This window comes from Lissotriton helveticus, chromosome 5_1, assembly GCF_964261635.1.
Source record: "Lissotriton helveticus chromosome 5_1, aLisHel1.1, whole genome shotgun sequence".
NCBI lineage: Eukaryota > Metazoa > Chordata > Amphibia > Caudata > Salamandridae > Lissotriton > Lissotriton helveticus.
Genome location: NC_136065.1, coordinates 1,698,280,021 through 1,698,298,361, shown reverse-complemented (window position 1 = coordinate 1,698,298,361; position 18,341 = coordinate 1,698,280,021).

Sequence of the window (18,341 nt, the reverse complement as noted above, 5' to 3'; positions counted from 1 at the left end):
AAGGTCCTGGAAGGATTTCAGTACTGGCCCTCTCATGACATCACCCAAGACCGATATCCCTATATGATCCCAGCCCCGGAATCCCTGCAACACCGCTAGTTGTGACAACCACCCATTATCCCAGACGGGAGTCTCCCACGTTAGTGTGTTCCATCACCCCATCCTACGCAACGCCTGCCTCCAGATCTGGAACACAACCTTTGTTGCCGAGAGCAATGATCCCCACAGTGATGCTGAATATAAAACCTTGGGCAGCGAGTGATCTCTCAGGAACCACCTTTCTACTGCATATGCCGGTCCACCCGATCGCAATACCATCATTCGTTCAATACAAGCAAATGAGATGCCTGATAATATGAAAGGATATCTGATGATGCCAGTCCCCCACAGTAGGTGGATAAAAAACACGCCCGCAGGGCCACACGTACCTTGCCCCCTCCCATAAAAACTGCCCAAGAGCCACATGTACCTGCCTTAACCAGCGGGGGGAATCGGATATGGGTGGTTCTGTAACTGATAGAGAAGGTGAGGAAGCGCGACCATTTTAAATATGGCTGATCTGCCATAGATGGTCAGTGGCATGCGGGACCAGGTCTTAATATCTTCAGGTACTCGCTCCCTCACCGGTACCAGGTTGTGCTGCCAAGCAACTTTAGGCATGTGGGTTTTAAATATCCCTAGATATTTTAGTCCTCCCACTGCCACCTGGATCCACGATGCCCAGGCGCTCAATTCTTCCCGACCACGAGCATCCACAACGTAGACTTGTGGGATTCATATAAAGTCCAGACGTCTCCCCTAAAATGTCCATTATGCGCAGGAGCCATGGCCCGCTCTGTCCACATTTGTGAGGAAGAAGAGGACGTCATCCGCATACAGTGCAATCCTGTCTGACAACCCCTGAGCCCATTCAAAGCCCTGAACCTGTGCCTCCATTCGTACCCACGCAGCAGTGGCTCAATCGCAAGGGCAAATAAATATGGGGACAAGGGGCATCCCTGTCTCGTTCCCTGCCCAATAGAGAACAAGGAGGAGGCCACGCTAGCCACCCGCTCCGACACCGTGAGGTCCATATACAGGAGAGTCAAATAAGAAATAAACCTCGGCCCGAAGTTCAGCCTTTGAAATAATGCGCGTCGCCAGCCAGGCCTGCCGGGCCTTGTCCAGCAGTAGCACGGCATAATTTTATTTTATTTTTTTTTTTTTTTTTTTTTTTTTGACAGTGGTTGGGGATAGAGATATTTGGTGCTCTAGCAACCCCGATAAAAAAGTTTCCATTTCTGTTAAAACAGGTGTAAGATTCTGACAGGAATAAAAAATATGCAGTAAATCCGCCGGGCCTTGATTACACCTGGGGCATTTATCGTTGTCTCTTAAGCCCCATTGAAACAACTTTGCGGGGGTATAATACAGGTTAAAGACCATCTTGTAGTGCTGTGCTTTTAAATGAGTTGCTCTTAATACCCTTTTATTCAATGCAAGAGCGTAATCTACATCTATGTTTGGATCCCCTATTCTTTGGGCCCATGCAGATTCTATTTGTCCAATATCGTCACCCAGCCCCTTCAGGAGATGGCTATACCCTATTTTGATCCTCTTGCCACCATTTATTACATACTTCACAAGAGGATTTAGCTCCTGTATTGCTAATCTCGGTCTAAATGAATTGATCGTTTGCTTGAGTTGATTATATAAAAACCAATGATTGGCAGGAATACCAAATTTCTGTTGTAGGAGATCAAACCCTAGTAATTCATCCCTACACATGACGTCCCCCAGACATCTGATACCCAGCATCTTCCATGTGCTGCTATTTCTATTCTGTCCAAGATGGGAGAAGGGTTTTGAGCTCCATAAGTCAGTTGTACCATTGATCTTCGGGATTTTCAGAAATTTCAATATTGCCCTCCACGTGCCCCATGCGCTTAGCATTACTTTGCTTTTACTCCTTTTGAAATATGAAATGTTAATCTCTCGTGTTAAGAGGCCCCGAGCCCTTTCTCCTACTATTAGTTCATATATTGACGGAATTCTATAAGAGCCAGGTGGAGTCTCTTGGACATCATATTTCACTAAGTATTTCATTTGCAACATTAAACAAACCCAATGGTACAGCCTCAGATTAGGTGCAGACAGCCCTCCTCCCTCTAATGGTGCAGAAAGTCGAGCCAAGGATCTCCGAATTTTTCCATATTGCCACACAAATTGTGAAAAAACAGCTTCCATTTTTTTTAGCAGGCACTCTTCTACCAGTAAGGGTATGGCACGGAATAGATACAGCAATTTCGGAAACATTGACATTTTCAATACATTCACTCTTCCGATCAAAGATAAATGTAAGACATCTATTCTTCTGAGTTCTCTATCTATTGAGGCAAGTAAAGGGAGATAATTCTCCTGAACAATTTTCCCCACATTAGCATTGATTCTTACCCCAAGGTAAACCGCAGAATCCACATATCTTGGGTCTCTTCTATGAATATTTTTTGTGGCGATTATTATTGTTTTTTCAGCATTAAGCCTATAACCAGAACATAATCCAAACTCATGCGCGAGTTGAGCAAGTTCAATCATTGCCATTTGCGGATCCGTGGTAGTGATTGCCAGGTCATCCGCATATGCCAATAATTTAGTACTATAACCATTGATTATAACTGGGGGTATGTTATCAGAAGCAAGGATTTTTCTAATAAAAGGATCGATAAAGAGTGAAAAGAGTATTGGGGAGCAGGGACATCCCTGTCGAGTTCCTCTCCTGATCACCACTTCTTCTGATTGCAAACCCATTGCCGTGATTCTGGCTACAGGATCCATGTACATAGCTTTAATTGCATTCCTACATTTCTCTCCAAAGCCCCTTCTAGCCAAAACCTCCCACATAAAATCCCAGACCACACGGTCAAAGGCCTTTTCGGCGTCTAAAAGGATCATGGCCATATCTCTCCCCGTAGCAGCAAATGCGTCAAATAGCGAGATTGCCCGCGCCGTGTGTTCGGTTGTACCCCTTCCCGGGACAAACCCATGCTGCCAGGGTGAGACAAGTTGACCAATAACCCTCCCTAATCTTTTAGCCCAAACTTTCGAATAAAGTTTTGCATCCGAATTTATCAGGGAAATTGGCCGATACGAACCGGGATTTTCCTCCGGCTTCCCCTTCTTATGGAATATTACGATGTTAGTTTGTTTCCATGTGTCGGGGATCTTCCCGGAGCAGATGATTCCATTAAAAAGGTCTACAAGCATAGGGAGGATTTCCTCTTCCAGAGCCCTATAAACTTCTAGTGGTAGCCCGTCTGGACCTACGGCTTTACCCGCTGCTAATTCGTATAAGGCAGTCTTAATCTCCTCTGATGTTATATCTAGGTCCAATTGCATCTTATCCCCCTCTCCCACCCTTGGACATGGTGGCCCGTAGTCATATGAGGGCGCTACCACCCCAGTCTCCTGGTCATATAATTTTTGATAAAATTTCTGGAATACCTCCATTATTGCATTAGGATCTGTATGTTCCACTCCATTATATTTGATTTTCGCAATTTTATTTTTATTTGTTTCTTGCCTAATGCGAAGGGCTAAGACCCTACCAGCTTGCTCGCCTGTCTCATATCGTCTTGCTCTATATGTCTGATAGTTGCAGATCTCTTTCTGTGTAATTATTTTTAAAATTTCCCCCTTGATCAAAGCCATAGTTCTAGCCGTTCCTGAGCTATCCTGACCTGAGACTATCTCCACTATATGGCTTTTCTCAGCTTCTGCTAACTCTAGAGTGCGTTTTTCCATATTACTTCTATCCTCTTTTCTTAATTTGGCTGCGCAGCTAATAGTCTCCCCCCTTAATGAGGCCTTAAAAGATTCCCATACGCTGTTTCTAGACGCGCTATATCTGTTAATTTCGAAGAACCCTTTTGCCCACTGTTTCATATGTTTAACAAACCTTTCATCATTTAGAAGTTTCTTTTCGAAAGTCCACTTTGACATTTTTCTTTGGATATTTGGGGTCTTATACGTCAATATCAAGGGATTGTGATCCGAGATAATTCTAGGTAGTTTGACAATTCTAGCCTTACAGATTTCTCCCTTTGTCACAAAGAAATAGTCTAATTTAGAATATTTCTGTGCGGGGTGTGAGAAATATGTATATCCTGGATCCCCGGGCATTTTTTCTCCCCACACATCAGCCAAACCATGTGACTGTATTAGAGAGTCAAGAGCTCTCTTTACCTTCCGTTTACGCCCTATATACCTGCTTCCCTGTTTCCAGTCGGCTGTAATGTTCATATCACCACACACTATCATAGGGGTTGCCCAATTAGCCAATTCTTCCTCCAGCTTATCATAAACTGTTGGCTCATCTTCGTTTGGGCCATAAATTACACAAAGCGTGATCCCCATCTGGAGTTCCACTATGGCCCATCTACCAGACCCATCAGATTTGCTACGTTTCACCCCCCCAGATTGCATTTTGCCAAAATAGCCACACCTCTAATCATCGATGTTTGTGATGAGCACCCTATCATCGTATACCCATACATATCCAGAAGCTTCCTTTTATCCCAGGGTATATGGGTTTCCTGGATACAAAGAATGTCTACATTATTAGATCTAACCCAATGGGACATCCTTTGTCGTTTTTTCCAATCATTTAATCCCCCTACATTTATAGTGCAAATCCTAATGTCTGACATAATAACCATATTTCTTTTCCCCACATTGTCTGTTATCCATACATATAGTTCTAGACCTAGCATTAGTTATACACCTTTCCATCTCAAAAATTTTCTTATTTTTTACCCATTTTTCCCCACCCTCCCCCTCCCTGCCCTGCTGCCCCTCTCCCCACTCCCAGCCAGAGCTCCCCCCCCCTTTCTTAGAGGCGCTCAGACTTAAGGTCTGTGCAATGTGATGGTTCGCAGCCCGAATTGCGGAGATTACAAACCTGTAACCCGTCTTTACATTCCTATAGCCCTATCACCCACCACCCACCACCATGTATACTGCACACTGCAACACCCCTACGAGTACCTATTGTGATGGTTATTAACCTAAATAGAGATCCCTTTTAACAAAATGCTCCCCAAATGTAAAACAAGTAATTATACCATACCAAACCAAATTCCATATATTACTAAATACTGTTTAAACATTACTATGCATTACCACACATTTCTAAATATCCTATAGCTGCAGAAATTCTTTGGCCTTGATCTCAGAGGAAAAATATAATACTCTTCCATCTTTAATTATTTTCAATTGGGCAGGATTAATCAAATACGCCTGCATGCCCTTATCCTGAAATGGTTTGATCATCTGCCGTAACCTCCAGCGTCTCTCCACCGTAACATGACAAAAGTCAGGGCGCACAAAAAAGGAATAACCGTCAACAACTTTTTTTTTATCGGGCCTCGCTCTCTCTGAAATTGCTTGCCTCAGGTTGAAGTTTCCCAGAAAAATCAGAATTGCCCTTGGTTTGTCCCCCTCTTTAGCATTTTTATGAATCTTAAAAGGTATACGATGTGCCCTCTGAACCTCCCTAGACCAATCCCAATCTTTCAGATCTGTAAAGGCATGTTCAAATAGTTTGACCACGAATGCTTTCATATCTGAGTCCTCTGATCCTTCGGGAATTCCCAGAATGCGCAGGTTATTCTGTCGTGACCTATTCTCCAGCGCCTCCAATTTCCACTGTATATCCGTTATTTGCGTTCCTTGTAGATCTGCCGTGTTGGACGCCGCTGCTGACTCTGCTTCCGCTGAAACAACCCGCTCTTCCAAGTTATTCACCCGTTCCCCCAGGCTCACACACGCTTTTGTCAGTTTTCTGACCGCACCTTGCATTTTCCTGGCTGCAGCCTGAGATTTGCGGCTTTCCTGTCGAGCTTCTTCCCTATGAGAGATTATTTCCTGATGTATAACCTCCAGGAGAGACATTTGTGACGCGTCCCCTCCTGGGCTATCTTGAACCGGTCTGGCAGTTTTAGACATCTGCTGTTCTTTTTTTTGGAGGTGGATTTTCGAGCCTGAGGTGACTTTCACTGCAGTTATTGGAGGACTGCCACCACCCTGATCCAGGTCGCTGTCAGTGTCGGACCCACTGATTTCTTGATCCAGGCTGTCCTCCTCTTCCTCCGACCATTCGCCACCCTCCGATACTGAGAAGAACGCCTCGCTAGGGACTTCTTTCTTGTCGCTTGGATCACCCCCGTTCCCTTCCTCCAGTATTTCTTCTAGCACATGGGGTGCAGCTAGCAGAATGTCCTCTGCTTCTCCTGTTGCATCTCCTGGTAAGCCTGTGTCTGCTTTCTTACACCCCTCTATGTCTCCAGTTTGATCATGGTACATAGCTGTGTCTGTTTCTGTTTCTGTTTCGTTTCCGGGTGCTACCACAGTATTTTTGGGGGTCCCCCCATCATTGCCCCGTCATTAACCCCTGCCATAGCCTGGATATCCTCATTATTCGGACCAATAGAGTCATTGGGGTCATTGGAGTCCTTATTTTTGACCAGTTTTTGAAAAATATTGGATATCGGGGTGGTGCCCTGGGAGTCTGGGTGAGCTTTACTGCCCCCTTGTTGCTGTGCTAATTTTTTACGGGGGAATCTTGCTTCTTCCTCCTGTTGCGCTCTAGATCCTTATCTGCAGATAAAGCAGCTAACTCTGCTGCAGCTTTCCTTTTAGCGGCAGCCTTGGAGCTCGCAGTGATTTTGGGGGCCATAATTTCTCTCCTTCTTTCAGTGAGCCCAAACTGCACCTTACCGCTCGTGCTCGTGCTGTCTCCCCGGCTCTCCCCCTCCAGGTTACGGTCTGTAGGGAGCTCCAGAGCGGTCAGAGCTGTGCTCCCAGTGCTACGGTGAGGGCGCCCTTGCTGGCTCTCTGATTGCTGCGGCACCTCCGCCTCCGCCTCGGTCCGCCTCCTCCTCCTCAGCCTCCGCTGTAGACCCCGCCTTGCCTGCAGGCTCCGCAGTGTTTCCGTCGTGAGCGCCAGCTCCGCAGCCTCTGCTGCCTCTGCCAGCAAACCGATGCCCGAAGCACTTCTCCGCCTCCTTGCCGCCTGCAGCACTTCTAGCAGCAGCCGTTTGAGCGGCCCGCAGCAGGCAAGTCGCATCGGCACAGTCAATATTCCCTTTGACAGGCTAATCGCAAATCCAAACACACTTCTTTTCTGCCGGTTAGGATGTGTCTCCGTATCTCCGTATCTTTGCAGATTCATACCATTGCGTCCTTGTGATCTCGCAGGCTCAAAGCCGCCATGCTCCGCGGGTCCGTAGTTTCGGGTGTTCTAGGTCTTACTATCCATCAAACCAGCATCTCCTCAGTCGAGCTGCTTTCCCGGCCGTTCTACACAGCCGCCATCTTGCCTCAGTAGTCTCTTACCCTCTGTGAGTGAAAGCCAGCACGGCATAATTTTGTTGGGCAAACATCAATTGGCGCCTGTCCGCCTCCAGCCTCTCTCCCCCGCCTCAAGCCTGAATGAGCATCTTCCTGCGTGCTCTGCGAGCCACCGCACACCAAGACATGTCTGTTCCCCTCAAGGTAGGCTTCATCGCCTCCCACACAGAATCGGCCATGGTCACTGACCCCACATTCACTCTAAGGTACTCGTCGATAGCGTTGCACATCTGTTTTCTATATTCATCATCCATTTTTATATTTTGACCTAAATTTGTGCACAGAAATAGTAATAGATGCAAGCCCAGTGAGACTGGGTGCCATTTTATTTCAGCATAAGTATAAGAAAAGACACCCCAAGGTTTGTGGTCTCACATGCTAGCCAAAGTCTGACGGATATGGAAAATAAATATTCTCAACTGGAAAAGGAATGTTTGGCGGTAGTCTGGGCATGTGAGCATTATCATGATTTTTTGTTTGGAAAATCATTTGTTATAGTAACAGATCACTGTGGCCGTGTAGCCATGGTTACTGGAATAGAGAAACTTCTAAGTCTGTCAGTTGTAAAAGGATTAGGAGTTAGGAGGCAAACGGAGTGCTCAGTGTCCATTCAATAAATGATTCAATACCAACAACGAGGCTCCACATCATTACACCCTCCATCCGATGGGGATCAATCTGTTGAAGCACGGGACCTAGCATTGGTTGATGTGGGGTGATTGGCACTTTCAGCCTTCACGCAAGGAGGTCAAGTAGAAAGCCCGGAAGCTCAAGAAGCAAGCGGCTAAGGAGCAACATACCCATTCTTCGGATGATGATGCGCTGCTTTTACTGTTTGACTATCCTGAATGGAGAGATGCTCCTAGTGTTGCCTGGTGGTGCGGATGGTGAACTGCTTTCTTCTTCTTCTTTAACCAAAAACTGATTTCCTTTGTACTTCCTCTAATAATCAGTGTGAGTGGGGGCCCATATGGGTTTAACTGTGAGCTCACACTTTCTTTGTGGTTGTTTGCTTACTATTTCATTGTTTCACATATTTGCTAATTCTCACGCTTGGATCTCTTTCTCTTTGCCTTTTCTAACTTACTATTTTTTGTTTACAGTTGGGTCGCCAGCTGGCCTTTTTGTTGCTCGGTTCTGTCATTGCCAGCTATGCTATTAGTTGTTTTATTCTCAACACATACGTGCACTCCACACCGTGCTAGTCTACGAACGCCATACATACATTGTTCCTCCATAGACGCCGGTGAGTTTGTACTCATACCTACTTATGACCTCCCCACATATTGTATCCATTAATACCCAGGGCCTTAACATCCCGCTTAAAAGTAGGGCGTTAATAAATTGGTTAAGTCGCGAGGAGGTGGATTTGATGCTTCTCCAAGAAACGCATCTTCTATGAACCGACACAAAGCGCCTCTGTTCCTACTGGTATACCACACAATTCAATTCCTGCTACACACGTAAATCTCAGGTAGCGGCCAATTTGCTTTGTAGAGACCTCCCTAAATAGCACATACAGGGACCATAAGGGTCATCAGATGGGCATATCCTGTGTCTTCGGATCAACGCGACTAACCATTGTCTCTGTCTACAGCCCCTATAGTGATAGAGATACCTTTTACTCTTACCTTTTTCCTAGAGTTTCCCACTTCCAAAGGGGCAATATTGTTTAGCCGGGGGGGCTTTTAATGTTCCCTTGGATTCGAGCATGGATCGCTCTCATCCTCGGCGAGAAAAGCCTCACCTACCTCTAACCTTGACACAGGATATGGTTGAACGAACATTATCTGATGCCTGGTACCATCAGCACCCTTAAGAACAAGAGTATAATTTATTTTCAAATGTTTATAGAACTTACTTACGAATTGACTATTTTTTATATCTCTGCCCTTATTGCCTTGTCTTCGGGACACTAAACTTGACGTTGGCACTATTTCTGACCACGCCTCAGTGTGGCTGAACCTTATTTTGGCCCACCCACAACGTAATTTCACCCAGACATGGGTCATCAAAGAAGTAGCACTCAGAGACCAAGCCTTCTTGATCATATTAAAGATGCCATCAGACACTAATTTCCTGAAAATGGCACAGTGGATGTGGCACCTGAGACCGGTGAAAGCTGTGTTTTGGGGAGAACTAATCTCCCACACAGCAGCCTTTGAAACGGCAAATTAGCTTGGCCAACAAGAATTAGAGACTCAGATATGACAGGGGAGGCACACCATAGAGACAGGACTTGCGTCAGGTATGAGGTGAGTTGGAACATCACTTGATGAAATCAGCCACTAAAAAATTGCTTTACATTAACCAAACATATTATGAAAAAGGGGACAAGGTGGACCGACTCTTAGCACATAAATAACATATCCATTCCAACCGTAATCACATCCGGGAGTTGGTAGATGAAGAGGGTTGCCTTCACCTTGAGAATGAGGAGATCCTAACAATTTTTAGTAACTACTACCGTACCCTTTACCAAGCCCAACAGCTCGACACTCAGCGAAAAGATGATTATCTCAGCACCTATTACCCTCCAGATAAGACAAAAGAGTTGCGCCATTCTGGAGGATGATATCACCCCGTATGATGTACGCCGGTAATTAGTAACCTTCCTTCACGTAAGGCCCCGGGCCCGTTAGTTTCATTGCCACTCTTTATAAAGACTATGCCTCTCTCTTGATCGAGCCTTTCATTCGCGTCTTTAGTTCATTCCTAACATCCGGGGTGGTCACTGACACCATGTTAGAATCACATATATACCTCTTTTGTTGAAACCTGATAAGCCAGCCACACAATGCCGTTTCTATCGGCCTATCGCGCTCCTTAATTGTGACGTGAAGCTGTTCGCTTCCATTTTGGTTGCTCACCTCTGTTATGTTTAGCCGACTATAGTTGTCCCACGCAGTCTGGCTTCATTCGCAATAGTCAAGCAAACAATAATACCCAGTTGGCGGTGGCCCTCATGGAAGTGGCGGAGCGACAGCACCGCCTTATGGTCTTCCTCTCTCTACGTCAAGAAGGCATTTGATAGGGTGGTTTGGGACTATCTCACTAAAGTTCTGGATAAAGTTCAGTTGGGCCACAAAATGAAAAAGTTAATTTAGACAAATTTTCAGACACCCACTGCCAAACACAAGGACAATGATTTATTTTCCCAACCCATCGAGCTTGCGTGAGGCACCTGTCAAGGATGCCTGCTTTCCACTGCCATATTAACTCTTATGATGGAACCATTAGTGGCAAAGATACAAGCCAATCCCCAGATTGCGGTTCTGACCATTGATGGCGTCGGTATAAGCTTGCCTTGTTTGCAGATGATATCCTCTGCTTTATTACAAACCCCAGTACTGTGGTCCCCGCTCTAATGGAGGAGCTGGAAGCCTTCTTGTAGGAGTCGGGTTTCAAAGTTAATTTTACCTAGTCACAGGGTATGGGAGTTGCTGATCGCCACCATAACTTAACGGGCCCCATTAGTTAGGCAGGTTATCAGTGGGAGATGTCCGCCATCCCCTACTTAGGGATCTAAATGCCATGCTTGCAATGTTCCACCCCTTCTCACTGCTCTTTTACAGGACTCTTATCGATGGCGGAAGTTTGAAATTTCATGGCTGGGCCGACTTACAAGCTTCAAAATGAATTTCCTGCCAAGGTTGTTATATGTTGTTCAAACACTTCCGCTGACCTTCCCTTCTGCAGTACGTAAACATATGCAAGCAAAAATGATAGCTTCTGTATGGGGATAAGTCTCCAAGAGTATCAAAAGCGATCTTGAGCAGGCCATTTCGGAGGGTGGTTTTGGGTACCCAGACATTTCCTCTTACATTTTGGAGGCACAACTCTACCCCTCCTCTGACTGGAATTACAACACGGACGGTAAACCCTGGGTACAGGTGGAGCATGTTTTTTCCCCTTACCCTTTAGCAGTGATATTGTAGCTGCCCTTGTCTTCCCCGGTTCAGTCCCCTTCCCTGTTGCCCTTGACATTGTTGCTTTTGTCTTAATGGGGAGAGGTGCATCGGACTAGGGCATTCTCAACTTACCCGTTTCGCCTGAGCCCACTGGCTCACAATCTTGATTTTGTCCCAGGCGTGACTGATCCATGGTCCTTTGACTGGAATCAGGGGCATTCCCCCCTCCTGAAGGATTTTTTGATGATGGGGATTTGTGGTTGAGGGAATACTTGATTGCTGGATTTGCCCTTACCAGCCAACATGACTTAAAATTGACACATGCAATTCATTGGGCAAGCAAACCCAATGTGCGTCGAGCATGTCAACGTGACGTTTTGCTTGTGGAATGCTTCTATTTCAATAATATGCGTTATATAGGCATTCTGTTGCTTCATCGATGTCTGCTGCAGCTGACTCGCTCTAAGAAGCAAGCTAATGTATTATAGTTGAAGAGAGATTTGGCTATAGTGTTATCTGATGATGATTGTGGGGCGTCTGGCAGAAAGCAGCCCGATCGTTTATCTGTATTCATTATAAAGAGAATGCCCACAAGATATTAACTCATTGGCACCTAACATCCGTTCGTTTGGCCAAGATGTTACAAAGTTTCTTCTCCACCAGGGTTTTCATGGTGGTTCCTTCTCCATGAAAGCCCTGGCAGAGAGGAAACAAAGGGGGCCCTACAGGGTCCCCTTATGCCTCATGCCCTGTGTATGCACACAGGGGGGCCACCACATGTGCCCCCCTGTGGGCAATCACACAAGTTCCTTACGAAATGGATATTCGAGTCCATGCCATGCAGGAATTGTTTTTGGCGCTCCTATTGCAGTACCTATTTTTAAAGTCACAGCCATGGCAACACCAAAAACAGCCAGCCAGACACAAGTTTAACTTGTAATCTAGCAGGTGGCCCAACCACTGGTTTAGCAGTGCGGCAGTAGGTTGGACCCGCAGACACAACGTTAAACTCGTAATCGGGCCCTTAGTGTCTATCTACTGTCTGGTTGCTGAAAGCTCGGCTAAGATTTTACCAGACTTCTGAAAATTCCCAATGTGGGTAGGGTTAGACCCAGGAACCATTACTCCAGGTGTTATTCCCACCCATTAGCTTGTGCCAGGAATAAATGTGGCAACTCTAGACACCCACTTCAGAACACCCCTGGACCTGAGGAAGATCAGAAGAGGACTGAACCAGCTGTTCCTTCTCTCTGCTGTACCCAAGACAAATATGTGAACTACAAGGATCGATGGCTAACCTCTTGCTACAGCTGCAGGGGCGCAAACAAGCCACAAGAGCCTTTTTCTGCAACTGCCCAGGTACCCAGCGGCTGCTGGACCTTGTCTGGTCCCTACTGTTAACCTCTGCTTGTCACACTGTAAGTCTCTAGGTTCCTCATGGTCCTGTGGGGGCGGGGGCCTTTCGATCTGAACTCCTGTGATGGATTCGGACTTAAAGGCTAAACTCAGAAGGTAATCTTTGACCACAACGAATCTTGTTAGTGTCTGACCCATGCACCGTCACCAGCAGTGCCAAATTGTGCCTGGGTCTTGTTCGGCTGCAATCATTGACTAACATTGGCACTTGGTGCCTCTTAGTGCTATTTTCTCGATTCTCCTTAATTACATTTTTGTCATTTTGCTGTAATTTTGCTTGTTAAAGTTTATTTTTTTAAATAGTTTTATGATTTATATTGTTTTGCATTTATTGCTGTTTAAGTGTGGCATAGCTCCTGAGGGGTTGAGCTTATGTTAATGTAGTGACTTTAAGGGTTCGCCATGATAAGGATTGTGATGATTACTTGAGATGTGTACCTACCTACCTCAACTAATGACCTAATTTCTTACACTTTTATAACCAGTATATGGGGATAACGGTTGGCAAATTCATGAAGCAGGCGTATTGTTTCCTGCTTGCTACTTTCCTAAAGACTTCATGTTCTTGACTGACTCTATTTAACAAACCATGGGCTATATTATATTTAAGAACGGGCGTAACATTATCGTCACCTTAGCGGCAGTAAACTGCTGCTAAAGCGCCAATAAGGGGCTTGATAATATGCCCTAGAGAATTCCAGTAGAAAACCAGGTTTGGTGTCCTGCACACAAGAACCTGGGCTTCCATTGAAATTCTCTAGGGCATATTATCAAGCCCCTTATCGTTGTTTTAGTGGCAGTTTCCAGCCGCTAAAGCGGCAAAAATTTTATCGCCCGTTCTTGATAATATGGCCCGCATGTTTTGGTTAAGTCGTCTATAAACCGACTCCAATGAAGGATATTATTGTGCCATTCCTCCTGGTACTGCTTCTAGATCACCTGCTCCTCCCACAAACCCATATGCAAAATTGCACAGCTGGCGGCGAAACAGTTGCCCATCGTCGTACCACACAACTGATGGAATAATTCCCCATTAAAGAGGAAAACATTATTTTTTAGACAAATTTCCCCCATGGAGGACTACATTTGTGTATGGGACCACAGTGATATCAAGCTTAACCATCGGGCATAAAAATGAATCAATGAACTTGGAGGTATTTTCTAAAGCACTGCCATGGCCGAAATAATCGGCCTACCTGGCGGGTTGTTCAAATCTTTAAGAACCTTGGGTATTAAATAAAATATGGGAGCAACCGGGTTATTAATCTCAAGGTACCGCTGCTCGTCATGAGTTAACAAACATTGCTCATACCACCGTTGTAGTTGTGTATTGTACAGACGGTGGCTAGCTGTCATCACATCTAAGGGAACCCTGACATAATTGTTTTTGTTATTGAGCTGTTTATAGGCTTCATCCAAATATTTCTGTCTGCCCCACAGGACTATGTTCCCGCCCTTATCAGCATTCTGCACAATACAATCACTATAGGATGACAATTTCTTAATAAGATCCATATAATCTTTTTGCTGCTGTGACCATTTTTTATGTTTTGACCCAGTGCATTTCTCCAAATTCTTCAGATCATTTACTACCAATTCATTAAAGACATCTATTGAGTCGCTCATAGTCATGGGGATGAATCTCGAGCGAGATCTGAAATTGGTCGTTTCACTGTCCCCAATATTGATGCCCTGTTCCGTTGCAACCTCCTCTGTGTTGAAAAGTCTATCTTCTGGCACGTTGATTTCATCATTGGCTTCGTCAGTGCCCATATGTCTCAACTCCACCATTAGGTCCATATCGTGAACCTGTAAGTTCCTCAATCCCTCTTGTACCCCAGTGCTTCTCTGCGCAGTTGGTACTCTGTATTTTCGGGGATTTAGTGCAAAGTGGTTTTTTTTTAGTTTCAACATTCGAGAATATTAAAAAGTATCAATTCTTGTAGACACATAATCAAATTCTGCAGGTGGACAGGATTGTTTCTTCTTTTTCAGACAAGGGAATGGACGTCAAATTAATTACTGCTGTTTGATTTGCAGAAACTACTTCATCATTTACTTTTTCTTGCTCTTCCCATCTCCGTTGCCGTTGTTTGGCCCCTTTACGCCTCTGTTTCCTTGGCCTCTTCTTCTTCCGGGTCCTGCATAGTTGGTTATTGTTCTTGGTCGGAGGTTGAACCTCCTTTCTTCCTGTAAAAAAACAAATTCATCCAGGACTTAGGGTATTTGATTACCCATAAGACCACTAGACCCCTCATCTGCCGAAGTTTCAACCTCTGAACTTTGTACGCTGCTGAAGCCCGATTGCGCCTCCCCTTTTGATTTAATCCCAGGGTTCATTTTCTGCCTGCGTACATTTTCAAATTTTTGGGCGAATGTATAGATTTGCCCCCTTTCATAATCGCCTTTATCTCTTTATCTCTCATACATTTTTCCGCTTTCCGTTCTTTGATTGAAACTTCTAATTTGCACAGACGCTCTATCATGCCCTTCATAAATTTTGTTTAAGCTCTTGATCTATTTCTTTCTCCAGCATCTCGGTTATCTGCCCAATTTCCTCCCTTATTTTGGTTTGATCGATATCTGCGTATTTGATCAAGATTGCGAGCATCCTACACGAGGATTCTTGGTTGTTATCTGCCCATTCGCGTAACATATTGGCGTTAGGGTCTTCATAGGTAGGGGCTACCACAATTCTCAAGCCTCTTGGAATTCATTTTACTTCCAAGTATCTTTGAAGAGACTTAGCCTCCTACCACTTTGAGAGTTCACTGCGCTTCAAATTCTCTAAACGTTTTTATCTTGCCATTACGTCACAAGAGTTTGCATTGTGCATCATGCTTGCTGCACCTCCTGCGCCTCTCTTGTTGACCTGTTTAGTATCATCAAAAATCGATAGTGCTGCCTCTTCTCTTTCGTTAATTTCCGCAGCCGACATCTTAAAACCCTCAATCACTCGAGTCAAGAATCGCCAGCGACCGCCCTTCTCAATAGACGCGGAATACACTTTTATCACTGGCTTTCCCACTTCCCTTCACGTACAGTCAACACTGCTCACCTTGGAGCACGGTGCTTCCGCGGGTCCTCCGACTCGTCCAGACCACAGTTACCCTTGCTAGCTTTCTTGTTGAATCCTTGCGAATGCTTCTCACGTAAACGGAGGGCGGCAGTAACAAAATCCTTATCAAATTGCTTGCGAACAGCCGCCGCAACTCCTGGCGCGTCGTCAGGCGGACCTCCGAAGCACGGTCGTAATAATGAAAACAACACTATTCCACACGTAAGGAATGACAACACAGTGTCTTGACAGTTCAAATTAGGTTTTAATCATCAGCTGTGAGGGACGTGTTTCGCCTGAACCACCAGGCTTGTTCACCAGCTTTGTTTTGAAGGAGAATCAGAGCTTATGGGGCAGGATACACACACTGGGGCGTCCTGACAGTTAAGACGGCAAAAGCGTTCAAAGCTTAAAATATATTTATTTTTGACATGTACCATATTAAGGTTTGGATAATAAGCAATGGATTTGGAAAAGGCCTTCGACTCTCTGGCCTGGAACTTCCTATTTGCTGCTCTGACATGTTTTGGGGATGGTCCCTACGTCCTCTGCCTAATACAGTTGCTATACAGTAATCCATCAGTCGGGTTCGGACGGGCCCATATCTTGCAGATCTGGTCCGGGTACGGCGTGGGACAGGGCAGGGATGCCCGTTGTCCCCGCTTCTTTTTGCGTTGGAGCCGCTGGTGGCTCATGTCCGCACACACGTAGATATGGGGATCGAGCTCGGAGATGGCGTACACACCATTTTGCTGTACGCGGATGACCTATTGCTATACGCCAAGGACCTTCATGATATCCCCCCTTCCCTTGATCGGGCCCTTTGCCTTTTTGCGTGAGCCTATGGGCTGCGAGTCAACCCGACAAAGTCCATACTCTCCCCGTTCTTAGGGAACGTTCCGGATCCGGGCTACGCACCAGTGGCCTGGTGTACTGATCCTTGTTGTTACCTAGGGATCCAGGTTTATCGAGCCAAGGCTGACCTCTTTGACGGAAACGTTGTCCGTGCTACCAAGGCAATTCGGTCTCAGATGGGGTTCTGGAAGACCCTCCCATTGGCAATTTCTGACAGAATCGCCTTGGTTAAGATGGTGGTCCTCCCCCGCCTCCTCTATTATTCTGCCACTCTGCCCCTCATCATCTCGCCCCCCTTCTTTAAACAGTGGGAAAATGTAGTGTGGGATTTTATATGGGGAACCTCACGCCATAGAGTATCCATGGGAAAACTTTACCTGCCAACTGAGATGGGTGGCCTTGCGGTGCCCAATTTCAAACATTACTACCTGGCCTCCCAGCTGCAATTGATTGCCAGGTGGATGTCCTCCCGTTGCCTACTAGACACGGCCTCTATGCAACTGCCGCTATCACTGAAAACCCTCCTCCAGATTTTTCATCCTTGCTCCACACTTAGGCCCCCAGATACATTTCTCCTCACTGTAGCGTACAAATGTTTCCGTAGGTGTCTTTTCCTAACTAGGACCACCATCCCATACGCACCCGCCATCCTGCTATTGGGAACCCCATGGGGAGACACCTACACGACGGCGGCTGAGTTACATCACTGGACCTCAGAAGGGATACAGGATGTGGGGGACCTCTTTCAAGAAGGCACACTCATTCCTTTCCAGGAACTCGTGGCGGGGGAGAATATGCCTCCCGGACAGTTCTTGCTACACAGAACACTTGTAGCTACATTAACGTCCAAGTGGGGTGAGCTGGCTCAGGAACCTCCCATACATCACACTCTGCAGTATCTTCATGTGATGGGAAGGGGGAAACATCTTACGAGCTGGTTCACACCTTCCCTCTGCCAACACATGGAAGCAGATCTCACCTGACTTTGGCTTCACTGGGAGGTGGCATTGGGTAGGGCATTCACAGATAGGAAATGGCTGGGCGCTTGTGGCGGTCCGACTCTCTTCTCCCAGAATCAACAATTTCGACAGATACAGTTTTTCATACTCCATCAGGCCTGCATCAACAGGTATTTCCTTAGCACTGATGCGGCTTGTCCCCGCTGCCGGCAAGCGGATACTGATCTACTACATATGCTTTGGGGGTGCCCATTCCTGACCGACTATTGGAATACTGGCTCTACTACTCTCACTAGCTGCATCTCCCGCACCATTCCCCTGACCTGGGAAGCCCATGTGTTACATCTCTTCAGCAGAAACAAGAAATTCAGAGCAGCCACACGGTTTTTAGACCTTGGTCTGATAACGGCCAAACGCTTGCTTACCAGGCGGTGGAAGTCCCCCTGCTGCCGCATCGCCTTGCTTGGCGAAGGTCCCTGCTTAATTGGGCGAGGGCGGAGGGTGCGGTACTGCGCAGGGAGGACTTGCTTGGCATTCGTATGTTCCCCCTGATGCCTCAATGGGATGAGATGGTTTCCAAACTTTCATGGGCAGACACGGGCACGAGATCTCCAAATGCGTCACAGCGGAGCAGTGCACAGAGTAATAACCCCCCCCCCGTCTATTCCCACTCCCCCCTAATGATTTAAGCATGGAATAACACTGACATTCGGACAGACGCCGCCTCTGGTCCATGGATCCCTGCTATTACTATGT